This window comes from Python bivittatus, unplaced genomic scaffold (genome assembly GCF_059951505.1).
Source record: "Python bivittatus isolate LINGU-HERP-01145 unplaced genomic scaffold, Pbiv_v1 ctg000610_np1212, whole genome shotgun sequence".
In the NCBI taxonomy this organism is placed as follows: Eukaryota; Metazoa; Chordata; class Lepidosauria; order Squamata; family Pythonidae; genus Python; species Python bivittatus.
Window position 1 is genome coordinate 4490457 of NW_028277088.1, and position 12620 is coordinate 4503076.

Here is a 12620-nt window from a genome sequence, read left to right on the forward strand (position 1 = left end):
TTTAGAGATGGGCACCTCTCCGCAGGTGAGAAGAACATCCGGCCCAACTTGGATCAGGCTTCCCATTTTCAAGAAGACCCTTCCAACGACACCCGCAATCCAGCTTCAAACGGGAAGGAGTTTCTCAATCTCTTTCTCCTCTTCCTACCGCTGAACCCAGCGGAGGACGGGAGGCACATTCCAGCTGCTTCGACTAACCCTCCAGGGAGTTTCATTGCAAAGGCTGGGTGTGGCCGATCAAGGGAGGGTTCCACGTTAGCAACCACTTCAGTTACCTCCTGCGTGACATGCCCCTTCGGCCAAAGAGACCACAACAGCTGGCAGCGTTAGGTGCCAGCCTGAGCTGAAAGGCGGCTTGCAGAGCGGTTTGGGGCAGGTGGGGAGGAACGACAAGAAACGCAGAATACTCTGGATTGTAAGGTAAGCTGAACTTCAGAGATCTTCTCTGAGAAGGAAGAAACCCTCTCCTTTGCTTTGAGTTTTTTTGCAGCAAGGCTGGATCCGGGTCTGAGGAAATGCACTCTTTTCTCTCTCTTGAAACAGCTCAGCCCAGGAATAGTGACTCTTAACAGCCTCTCCCCAAAAAGGTTTGTTGTATTTCACTGTCCAGGCCATTGGATCTGGAGCAAATGTAGCTTGTTTAGGTTTGGCTTTTCCTGCTGAATTTAGGGTTGCCATGTTTTCTGGGGGCAGAGCTCTGGTGCACCTTGAAGCACAGCATTTCAGGCCAGAACGGGGGAGGCAACGCTCCCTCTTCTCTTTCCCTTCAAAGGAAGAGGGTGGTGGGCGTCCCTTTAATCTTGCAGCGGCCTCTTGTTTGAAGGAGGGCTCCCACAGCAAAATAGCAAGGTCTGCCTGAAAAATTGCCTTCAGAAAGGCGCCAGAGATGGCATTTGCACAGTGCAATAAAACGAAAACGCGGTTGGCTGGCTTGTGGCTAGCTATTAGGCGTGAAGCGAGCACCGCTGATGGTTGAGCGTGTTATCGAACCCAGGCAATTGGCTTAACTGAGTAACATGTTTTATTTAATCATGATGTGCAAACATAGATGGGAAAAAAAAATTTTTTGCATGGGAGAAACGTGTTACAGGGTTTGGGTGGGGTATAGAGTCACAGAAAAGCTTTTCCAAACCAGCGTTAGATATGAACGTAGTCCCAAGACAACCGCTAGATTTGTCTTTTTGCTGGTGTCTACAGTATAATTGCTCTGACTTTTACATACCAAATAATTACCTCCAGTATTGTTCAGTGCGAATGACTCATTTGACTTGTGGCAGGAGCTCGATTTAAAGTCTGATGTTCCGCAAGATTGTTTTGTCTCAGTGGCAGAGGAGAAAGGATGGTTTTTTGGTTCAATTTTATTTTTTCTCACTTGATCAACGGGATATCAGAGCTGAGGTCTCTCGCGTCTTCCAAACACACAAAATCACTTAATTGCAGAAGTGCAAATCTAACAGATCGGGCACCGGCTTTCTTGATCTAGTTGCTTCTCCTCCGTGCACCATATTAATTTGAGAGGCAAAACAGCCTCATAAGGAAATGTCCACAGTTTACCTTTGGGGTTTCCCTGAATCCTTCTTTCCCAACCTGATGCCACCCAGAGGCACTGAGAGTCCAAAACTCATGAAGATTGTGGGCAAGCCTGGGAACTCTGGAGGTGTCAGAAAAGTTGCGCTAAATTTCGGGCAACACTAGCTAAGATCTAGAATTGCTTTATGCTGGAAAGAGGAAGTCAGGTGTATATATTGCTTACCAAGGAAAAGCTCCTTTGTTAAAGATAATATTGACCAAAGGCACAATGGAGCTTATTTTTCCCACCATAACTTAAGGTCAGAGTTGGGTTGAGCACCTCTTAGTAAACTACGCCTCCTGCCTTTTTATCACTAGAAAATTCCCTGACAACAATGCCTTCCTGTTTAGCACTGGTTTCATTGCTGGTATAGAAATGAAGGATACCCGGTCTTGGCGTCAAAGTTGATGGAGATACTTTGTGGAGAATGAGGTGGGATGGTAGCCAGTGGGGCTCCATGGGGCTCATTGTCGGAGCGTTTCAAGAGATCTCCATCCAGGATTCCCTTTGTGTGACTCATACTGGGATCCAGGCATCCAAGCAGACCAGAATCTTACACCAGGGTTTGTCCTTGGTTGGTTGAATATTTTTGCATTTGTTAAGAAAAACATAAGCCCAGGTTGTTAAGAAGTAACCACAAGCTAGGCCTCGGGAATTTCTGGCCCTGGATACTTCTACATGGTCTCCTTAGGTGACCTCCATCCTGCCTCCTCTTCACCTCCTGTCCCACTCCTGAGATACAGCTGATCAGCAGCAAAACAGGATGGCCTTGGAGATCAGCCAGCTAAAGAGGGAAGGGCCATAATTTCACTCCTGTCCACCCTTGCCCGCTGGAAAACAACATGGGGGCTCACCTACTGACTCGTCACTATTCTCAACACCCAACATTCTCCACGTCCTACAGTGGAAACATCAACAGCGCATTGGCACTTCTGTTTCTGATCAATCTATCTCATTTCTAAGCTGATCCTTCATGAGGGTGCTTGCAGGGTATGGTGAAGAAAGTCATTATGGTGGCTCTGTCCTCCGATGTGGGTCTTGATGCAATGCCAAGCTAGGTGGCCTTTCTAAGGCATTTCGATTTCAGCAGGGCAACCATATTTTCCCAAAACCCAAAGGTCTCCGTTTCCTTTTTTTTAAAACAAATAATTTTTATTAAAAAGATTTTACATAGATAGTAAGAAATACATTCAAAAAAAGAAAAAAATATATAGTGAAGTAAATGTGAAAAAGAAAAAAAAACAGAAAAGAAAAAACAGAAAAGAAGATAGAGTAAAGGAAAAGAAAATAAACAGAAAGCATATATAAAGAAATGGCTTCTGATCTTCCTCTCGGCAGTTATATATACAATTCTAATCAAACCACTCTCTCCAATTTCATCATAATCCCCTTCTTTCTATAACCTACTCTTTCTAATCACCAAAACCATAAATCACAGTCATTTTCTTTCCCATGCAAAAAGTCCATCGGGGGTTCCAGGCATTGATGAAGGTCAATAATGACCTTTCTCTAATCAAAGAAGTCCATTTGTCCATCTCAGCTGGTTCTGCCCACTTCACCAACCGCTCCTCCATGTTGGTCAAAGATCTCAGTCTTTTACAACTTGCCCCCATCTCCCTTCAGAAGCGTTTCTCGGCAGCTGGTGTCTGACTTTCATTCTTGGAGAACAAAACAGGCGTGGCGTTGCGGCTTTGTTCTCCCCTTTCTTTCTGGTTCTCGGTGTCCTTGTAAACATTACGTCACGGCAAGGACACCGCCTTCTCTGATCCCGCAGGACTTGCCACCTGGCCGACATCCAACCAGGAATAGGGATGAGGGTTGCACAGGAGCAGATTTGTGGGGCGCACCATTTTTATGGAATGAGCTCCTGACAACTCTTAGTCTCTGCTTCTGTAACATCACTTGCATTGATTCTCAGTGGTGAAATCTGGCTGGCCTTTGCTACGATTCAGCCAGAGGCACCTGTTCTGGCCTGTTCCTGCTGGTGCCAGGCAAACCGAGCTGGATTTTCCTTCCTTGCTCAAAAACCTTCTCCCCCTCCTTCCTTCTCTCAGCTCCAGGGGCAATACTCGCTAAGACCTTGTCAGTAACTCTAGCATGAGCTTCCTCATTGTGGGGTCTCAAGGACTGCAAAATTCCCACCAGAAATGATCCTTTAATCATGAGGGGGGGGGGGGGAGGAAACCCTATAGATGTGCCCCTGAGTCCATGAATCCTAAAATTTTGCACTTGTTTGGTGGGTGAGGTTTTAAGGGGCCAAACAGGTGTCAAGCGTTGCACAGAAACTTTCGATGCACACACCGTTCCTGCAAATCCAAAGATTGGCCTGTCCTTCAGATGGAGGGAGGAGGCCTGTAGAAGCAAAACAGGGACTTTAATTTTCCCCAGCTGCCCAGACTGAAAATAAGCAGGTCCAACAGTCCTCAGGTCACTGGGCACACACTGTGGGGCCAGCAGGCAAAGCTGGCTGGGGAATTCTGGGAGTTGAAGTCCACCCATCTTCAAGTGGCCAAGGTTGAGAAACATTGATCTACAGTAGACCATACAGAATCACGTACCTTCTTTCCCAGCCTGTCCTTCTTCAGATGCCTTGAACTACAGTCCCCATCATTGGTCATGTGGGCTGGGGCTGACAGGTTCTGTAGTCCAGCCTTCTGCAGGAAAAAGCTATAGTCACACATCCAAGTCACACTTCGCTCCTGGTCTTTAACTGCTTTTTTTTCCCCGTATCACAGATTTTCCAACCATGAGCGTCGGTCAAGGGTGTTCTGTGTATCTCCACCCATTATTTGAACTTTGAGTTCATGATTTTGAAGGACTGTTCCCTGTCCAAAAACGCGATAGGCCCTTGATGTATTTTGAGGGCATTTCGAGTTAGTTATTTATTAATGGAACGGCTTTCAATCACTACAGGATGGTAATCTCTGAAGTATTTATTTTTGGGGTGAGAGACCAAACGATTCAGCCTCAAAGAAAGGGGATTCAGCCTGTTCTTTGTTTCTCCAAAACTATTATATTTTGAAGAAACGGTGCAAATATTACAAAGAGAAACCAAAGAAAAGCAAAGAATAGCAATCATCCCCATACAGCTCCAATTTTGAGATATCCCTTCATCCCTAGGACTAAATTTGGGGAAATGATATAGATGAGGACTATTTTCTGGGGACACATCTACACGGCAGAAATTGTTGTCACCACGCATAAGCTACAGGAGTTGTCCATTCTTTTCCAAGTCAGCCTCTGTCCTAATCCAAAGACAAGCAAAAATTCACCCCTTCCAAACTCAGCGCCATCCAGTGGCTGGATGGACAGGGATGACCGCAGGGCGTGGTCAAAACAGGCAAGATGGCGGCCACACCAACGTGATCGACGCTCCTCCCATTTTTTTAAGTGTGAGGCACATAAAAAACCAGTGAAGCTTCAGTTGCACCCGCTTGCTTGCCATTTTGACGTTTTTGACCATCCCCTGGAGATAGACTTGGGGTTCCACAAGTCTCTGGTTCGATTCCCTGCTTCTCTGCCTGAAAAGAGATTTCCTTGCAGGGTTGAGGAGGACGAATGCCTGGAGCAAATGAAGCAGAAAACCAGTTCTGTATCTGCAAGGCGAGCTTTTCCTGGAGGGGGTGGCGTTCCAGTGAAAGCCACAATGAGGACCTTTTCTATCCCACTCAGCCCCACCCGCCTCACGTACATTTCTCGGAGGGGTGTGTGTTTGCTTTCTGGGGGAATTTTGGAGAGTTTCCTTGCCTTTTAATTATGGGGAGCATATCGTGTGGCCTCCACTCAAGTTTTTCTTTGTTTCCTGCCTCGAGACGACAGCAAATGTGGTGCCCGTGTTTCACTATTATTGCTGATGATATTATTCATTTTTAACCCCCACTTCCTATGCAATCACATCTCAAAGGGGCTGACAAAGCGCACACATGCATGCTTAAAACACAATCGTGAAAGCAAGACGTTAAAAACATACTAATTAAAAAGGGTTTTCAGAAATTAAAACCAAAAGAGACTCTTTCTTCCCAAAGGTGAATTTTCTTCTGTTTAAACTTCTTTTTGGAGGAGAGGAGGATAAATCCAGGGTCACCTTCCTTTTGGCTTAAGAATGAGACTTGGAACTAGCTCTTTATGTCTGTCCTTTTCTGTTCAACTGCTAAGAGTGAGCATAGAAACTTTATTCAGAAAGCTGGTGAAGAAGATCTGAAAGTGTTTGAACTTTGTCCCCATGGATAATGACTTCCTTTCTCTCGTGCAACATCACCCATCTTAGGCTACAGGAATAAAAGGTCAAGCAAAGTAGGTTTGGTCATGGCTTTCTATATATCCATTTTTAATACATAAAGCTGGCAACCTAAACCATAGCTGGATTACAGATAAACAAGGTCCTTTTTTGGATAAGGCCAACGTACTGCTTTTGATGGGTTTCTATCCACCCTAAACTCATCCTAGGAAGTATCAAATGGTTATATTCTCTGGAGAAGTCTATAATGCTGGGAAAGGTGGAAGGAAAGAGAAGAAGAGGATGACCAGCAGCAAGGGGGATGGACTCAGTTAAAGTGGTGAAGGGGGCAAGACCTGAAGGACCAGGTTGGATTCTCCAGATTCTCCCGGAGAAGATTGATCTGTGTGGTTGCTAAGAGTCAACACTGACTTGATGGCACAGTGCAATCAGTGCAAAAACCCAGCTCCCTTGAAAAGTCCATCATGATGGGAAAGGTGGAAGGGAAGAGAAGAGGTCGATCAGTAATGGGGTGGATGGACTTGATCAGAGTGGTGATGGAAGACTTGAAGATCAGGATGGGACAGAACATCCTGGAGAAGGTCTATCTACGTGGTTGCTAAGAGCTGACATCGACTGAATGGAACATAATTAAACAATCAAAGTTGAAAGGAGCCACCAAGGCTATCCAGTTTACCCCCTTGCTCAGAGCAAGAGTCCAAATTAAAGTATCCCAGATAAATGGGATAGAAAGAATATTGGACTTCAGCACAACCATGGGCAAAGAAATTAAAATTTGGTGCAGCTTCTGCCTAAACCATTGACTTATTCCTTAGAGATAACCTAAATCCCAAAGTTGGCCCTCTGCTTTTTTAGCCTGGACCTCCCCCAGCCTCTGGGGGTAATTCCAAGCTGTTGGGGAAACAGTACCTTCCAGCTTTGGCAAATCAACCTCTTTGCCCATTTTAAAAGAATAAAGTGTTTTCCTATCCAGGAGAGGGAAGGACTGGAGATCTGCCATTGCTTTAGGACAAGGTTTCTCAACCCCAGCAATGTTTAGAAGTGTGGACTTCAACTCCCCAACTTCCCCAGCCGGCATGGGTGGACTTCAACTCCCAGAATTCCCCAACCAGCCATGCTGGCTGGGGAATTCGGGAAGTTGAAGTCCACAGATCTTAAAGTTGCTGTGGTTGAGAAATGCTCCTTTATGAGACAGAAGCTTCCCCAGTGATGATTCTCCTTGAGACAAGGAATATCGAAAGACCCTGAAAGCATAGTTTTGCCAACGGGCATGGGGATCGGAGAATGTGGCACAGCTGGCACAGTGGTTGCGTTGAGTGTTATTGTTAGATGTGATTACCTCGGCGATGAGTTTTATGAACTTTTTACAGTGGTTTTTGGTATGCTGTTGATATCCTTTTTTCCCTTGTTTTTAAAATTGTGGTAGCGTTCTTTGTTCTTGTTGTTTAATATTTGTTTTCCTTGTTGGTAAGCCCTGCAAAGTCATATGTACGAGATGGGCAGCTCTATCAATTGGAACAATAAATACATAAATAAATAAGTAGTCCCAGTTTGGGACACCGGGCATTATTTTTGTGAACGCAGGCTGATATCACAACAGCTTCTAAGGCAGATAGAAATCTAGCACATAAATAAGCTAGGAGAATTGGAAGCACCAGGGATAAACCCATGAAGGGCCCTGCTGATGGCTAAATCCATCAGCCTTCATTTTTCCCTGCCCTTCGAAGATCAGCCTTGGGACCAAGCCTCGTTTCTTCGTCCTCTGAATATATGGGTCTGGGTCAAACTCACAGTCCAGCTGGCCTGTTCTCGCTTACTTTCTGCAGGGATTCAGAGCAGATTTTGTTCCAAAAGGCCCTTCTGGTCCACTTGATCACCCTGTCCAGATCCGGTTCAGAAGAGCAACTCCTACCCTCCACGGACATCTGGGGTCCTCCTTTTAGGGCACCATTTCTCAACCTCTGGGACTTTAAGATGCGTGGACTTCGACTTCCAGAATTCCCCAGCCAGCCTTGGCTGGCTGGGGAATTCTGGGAGTCGAAGTCCACGTGTCTTAAAGTCCCAAAGGTTGAGCTGGCTGGGGAATTCTGGGAGTTGAAGTCCACACGTCTTAAAGTCCCCGAGGTTGAGCTGGCTGGGGAATTCTGGGAGTTGAAGTCCACGCATCTTAAAGTCCCCGAGGTTGAGTCGGCTGGGGAATTCTGGGAATTGAAGTCCACACGTCTTAAAGTCCCCGAGGTTGACCTGGCTGGGGAATTCTGGGAGTTGAAGTCCATGCTTCTTAAAGTCCACGAGATTGAGCTGGCTGGGGAATTCTGGGAGTTGAAGTCCACGTGTCTTAAAGTCCCCGAGGTTGAGCTGGCTGGGGAATTCTGGGAATTGAAGTCCACACGTCTTAAAGTCCCCGAGGTTGAGCTGGCTGAGGAATTCTGGGAGTTGATATCCACACGTCTTAAAGTCCCTGAGGTTGAGCTGGCTGGGGAATTCTGGGAATTGAAGTCCACATGTCTGAAAGTTCCCGAGGCTGAGAAACGCTGTTTTAGGGTATATACTGCTATCAAGCAAAGACTAGGTGGTCTGAAACACAGTTGCAGAAAAGTTCTGAAGTAGTTCAGCTAGACATGATTATTACTTTTGGTCACTTGGACCAAGAACTTTAATTCTGAAACTACCATGTGTGTCTGTAAAAATATAGCTTTTTGTCTAGGGGCGGTGAAACTAATTAGAAGGTCGTGGGTGTCATTTGAACTGACTGGACGCTGATGGAAATCAAGAGGGGGGAATTCAAACAGGTACCTATTTTAGCCCTTTGTTTGGTAGTAATTGCCTGTTTTGAATGCACCTCTCCCCCCAAAAAGCACATCTTTTTTCAAGGTTACAGAAAGTAGGAAAAGCAACGCTTTGATCAGAAAAAACATCTGTATAGCCTTTTTGGCAGCTTATAGACCTTCTCTTCTTCTCCAGCTTTGGAAGTAGTCAAGCAATCATCTCCCCTTCTAGATTACAACTGGCATCTTCTGAGAGGGGGTCAAAAAAGTCAAGATGGCAACTGCAACTGCATGGCTGAAGCCCCATGCATTTATAAAGGGGAGGGGCTTTATATGTGTGCATATAAAACAGGGGCGGGGCTTCAGGGACACCCTGCAGCTGTATTTTGACTCTTTTGACCCCGTACTACGGACATTCCTGGCTGGACGACATGAGATGCAGGTTCTTCTCTCTTTTCCCTTCTTATTTTTATTGTTCCTGCAAAGTCTACCCTGTTTTGCAAAGCAACCTGTTGTTTTTGTTTTGTTCAAAAGTTCTGTTTTCTCCCAGGGTCTTTATTCCATCATTCAGAATATGCTACCAATTTGGAAATGCATAATACTTCATCTATCACGGAAGAAAATTGCATTATAATTTAGATAAAATGACACCAGTGGCTCCACTTTCTTTTTTTCTGCAGACAGTGAACACTGCAGGCAGCTTGGCTAAATTTGATGGTAAAATTTGGGGGTTCCTGAATGTCAAAAATTGTGAATGTCAGAAGTGTCAAAATATCCTTGATTACATGTATAGTTGCACATGTGTACAGATAGTCCTCAGGTAACGATGGCAGTTGGGAGTGGAATTGCTGTCGCTAAGCGTTCTGGTTGTAAAGCAGGACGTCATGTGACTGTGCTTAGTGACAGCAATCCAGGCATCCCCATTGCCGTCATAACCCCAGGATCATGCAGGTCATTAAGCAGGAAGCACAGGTGGGTGCCACAGGCAGGCGCTAAGGCTGGTGGGGGCTGTGGGTGGGGGTGCTGTGGGCAGGTATGCACTATGGAGGGTGGGAGGGCAGGGTGTGCTATGGAGTACCAGATCCCTGGAACTTTGAACAGTCGCTGAATGAGTGGTCGTAACTTAAGGACTACCTGTATTCAGTTGAGAAGGAAATAAGCATATGGCATATAGAATGCAGAAGAAATTAATTTATGAATGTTTGTGTGAAAAATTCACATATTTATTTAATGTCTTTTTTCTTTCTAAAAATTATCAAATCACTGATATTGGACTGCAAGATAATGATGTTGATGATGATGATGATTTCCTAATAGCCAGAAAAGAAAGGGGGGGGAGGGAAAAATAGCAAGGAAAAAAAATTGGGAGTTAAGGGTTGCCAAACCACACTAGGAAAGGCACTAGGAAAATAGGAAGCTGTGCTCAGATCAAAGTTTGCAAAAAATTACCCTGCATTTTTTCCCTGCCAATTCTCATTCTGTTTCACAAAAGTGATGGAATTTCTTGGGAAAATGCTGAGGGTTTGGTTTGGTTTTTGCAGAATTGTCTCTCCAACTGTCTGACATTTCCCTTCCATCTCAAGGGCAGGTAGAGAAGAGTGGGTTTTATTTTGGATGGCAAAGTGCGGACAGCCGGGGAGATTTTAGACCTTGCCAAGGGGTGCCACCGAAAGCACCCCGTTCCCACAATAAAGAAGTTTAAACTCACTGCTGAGCGACGCCCAGCAACTCTGCATGTCCTTGACAAGAAAACAGGAAAATCAGAAACCTCTCTTTATGAGGGCAGAAAACTTTTGAAAGTCAAATGTTGTCCACAGAGTGGTTTGGAGGCCAAGACTCTGTGTGGAAAATTACGCGTTTTGGTGGGACAAGGTTGATGATGATTTGAAGCAACAGAAGATGGAAATCAGGGCTGGTATAAATCGGTTTGAAGGTGTTAGGCACTAGCCTTTGTTTACTTGTTTACCCAAGTTCAGAGAACCAAATAGAACTTGAGACGAGGCTTCCTTGAAAGTAAATGGATATATTTTGGCCAAGACACATCTGGGTGAACCCAACCAACCTAGTGGCAATGAATGCTGATGGAATCACACCTTGCAAAAGCAAACATCAGGGATTTATAGACAGTTACAAATGTATTCAAATAGTACATTCCCCCATACCCATACAAGGGATTTTTGGGATGGTCTAGGGAGGAATAAAGGTGGGCCCTAAAGAGGTGAATCTAAGTTTAACTTTTTTCTTCTGGTTACCAAGGAAACACCCCATGTTGGTCCTTATCTCTTCTTTGGACTTCTTTGGAATTCGGTGTCTCTGCCTGCCCGGTACAAATCTAATTTACAGCTTACTTGTTCAGTCAGGCATCTGGCTAATTGCTTCTAAAGGAAACGGGGTGGGGGAATCTCTTGGAAGGCAAAAGCAAGTTAACCCTTTATAAATAAGATAGAGTGCACCGCTACATGCATGCTTATACACCATGTGAAATATATATAGAGAACACAAAATCATACATGAAAATAATGCCCTTCAAAGGAAAGGAGAAAGCGGGTGGATGGATGGGTTCTGGGTAGTGTGAAGTTGGTCTGGTGAAGGGTGGGAGTTATGTAATAAATGCCCCCTCTCTTTGGCAAAATAATGTAAAAAACTCTTGCTCTTTGATGTGGGGTCTTGGGAAAAACCTTCCATGACCCTGGGAAATCAAAAAGGTCTACCACCCTGAGAAATTCAATATTAGGGAACCAATCTTCCCAAAGGATCATTTTATCTCTCCCCCCCCCCCAAAAAAATCACAGCATGCAAGGACATTAGCCTTCTAGCATTCTTCAGCCTGATTTGGCTACCTGCTAAACCCATCTGTATTTCCACACATCTAAAGCAGGGTTCCTCAACCTCAGCAACTTTAAGATGGGTGGACTTCAACTCCCAGAATTCCCCAGCCAGCCATGGTAGACCTTTCTGATTTCCCAGGGTCAGGGAAGGTTTTTCCCAAGACCCTACATCCAAGAGCAAGGATTTTTTTACATTATGTTGCCAAAGAGAGAAGACCTTTCCTTCTCAACTGAATTCTGGGAGTTGAACTCCACCCGTCTTAAAGTTGCTAAGCTTGAGAAACACTGAGATAGAAGATCACAGTGTTGTTTTCAGTGAAGTTCTACTTCGGGGAGAAAATCATCAAAGGACCCAACTTTTTTATCTGAAGTTCATCTTTTCCATTTTGGGGGTTTTCCTGGGACCACTGATTATTGGCATATTAGCACCCAAGGCTTACCACGGAGTTAGACCACAGCTTCCGTTACAGGGACCCGGGCAGAAGTAGGAAATAATTAGATTCTGATATTCTGAGAAATTTAGATCTAAAGAGGCAAGTTGCTAGTCCTCATTAATGTGGTGGATGTTGAGAGGGAGGATGCTGATAATTCAGCTTGGGTAGGCTGCCAATGGATCCAACTTAAACACCCATTAATTTTTTTTTAAAATTTAAAATTTACATGTAAAATATTACATGTATGAAATTACAAAACACATGTATGAGTAATACTTCTATATGCAATTTTTGTTCTGCTGTTGTTCCTTTTCTCTTTTTCCCTTCTGTTATCAGTCTATATTTCCTTTTGTTCTGTTTTATGAAATAAAGGGGAAATCTCTTATTTTAGGTAGCCCTGTTAGTTATATAGTCCATCCTTTTTTTCTCCTGTTTCATTCCAATGCCAGGAAGTGCATTTTTCCAGCAATTGTGCAATTGCTGCTGCAATTGAGCAATTTCCAGCTCACGTTTTCCTGCTGCAAAAAAAGAACACTTTTTAATCAAATCTATTTGAATGGGACTGGTCACTATTTTAGAGGGAATTATTTTATATTTTGTTCTATTTCTGTTTGTGAGCTGCCTGGAGCGAATACAAAGGTGGGATATAAGTTGAAATAATAAAGTAATAAAGCCCCCAGGGATCTTCCTGCATTAGGTGTTGCAGCTTAGACAGTTAAAGGGGAAAAAATCAGAAAGGATCCAAACTTGGACTGATAAAAATGAGGAAGTTTGCAGGGTTTA

At 44.4% G+C, this 12620-nt stretch overlaps 1 protein-coding gene across 1 annotated transcript in view; it reads left to right on the forward strand.

Annotated features, from left to right (window-relative positions):
* The first annotated feature begins 264 nt into the window (after window positions 1-264).
* The window catches only part of VILL (villin like), a 41720-nt gene continuing 29364 nt past the window's right edge, over window positions 265-12620 (forward strand). Inside the window, exon 1 of the mRNA XM_088150345.1 lies at window positions 265-420. The gene's annotated coding sequence lies outside the window, so the exon portion shown is untranslated. The remainder of the gene's footprint in view (window positions 421-12620) is intronic.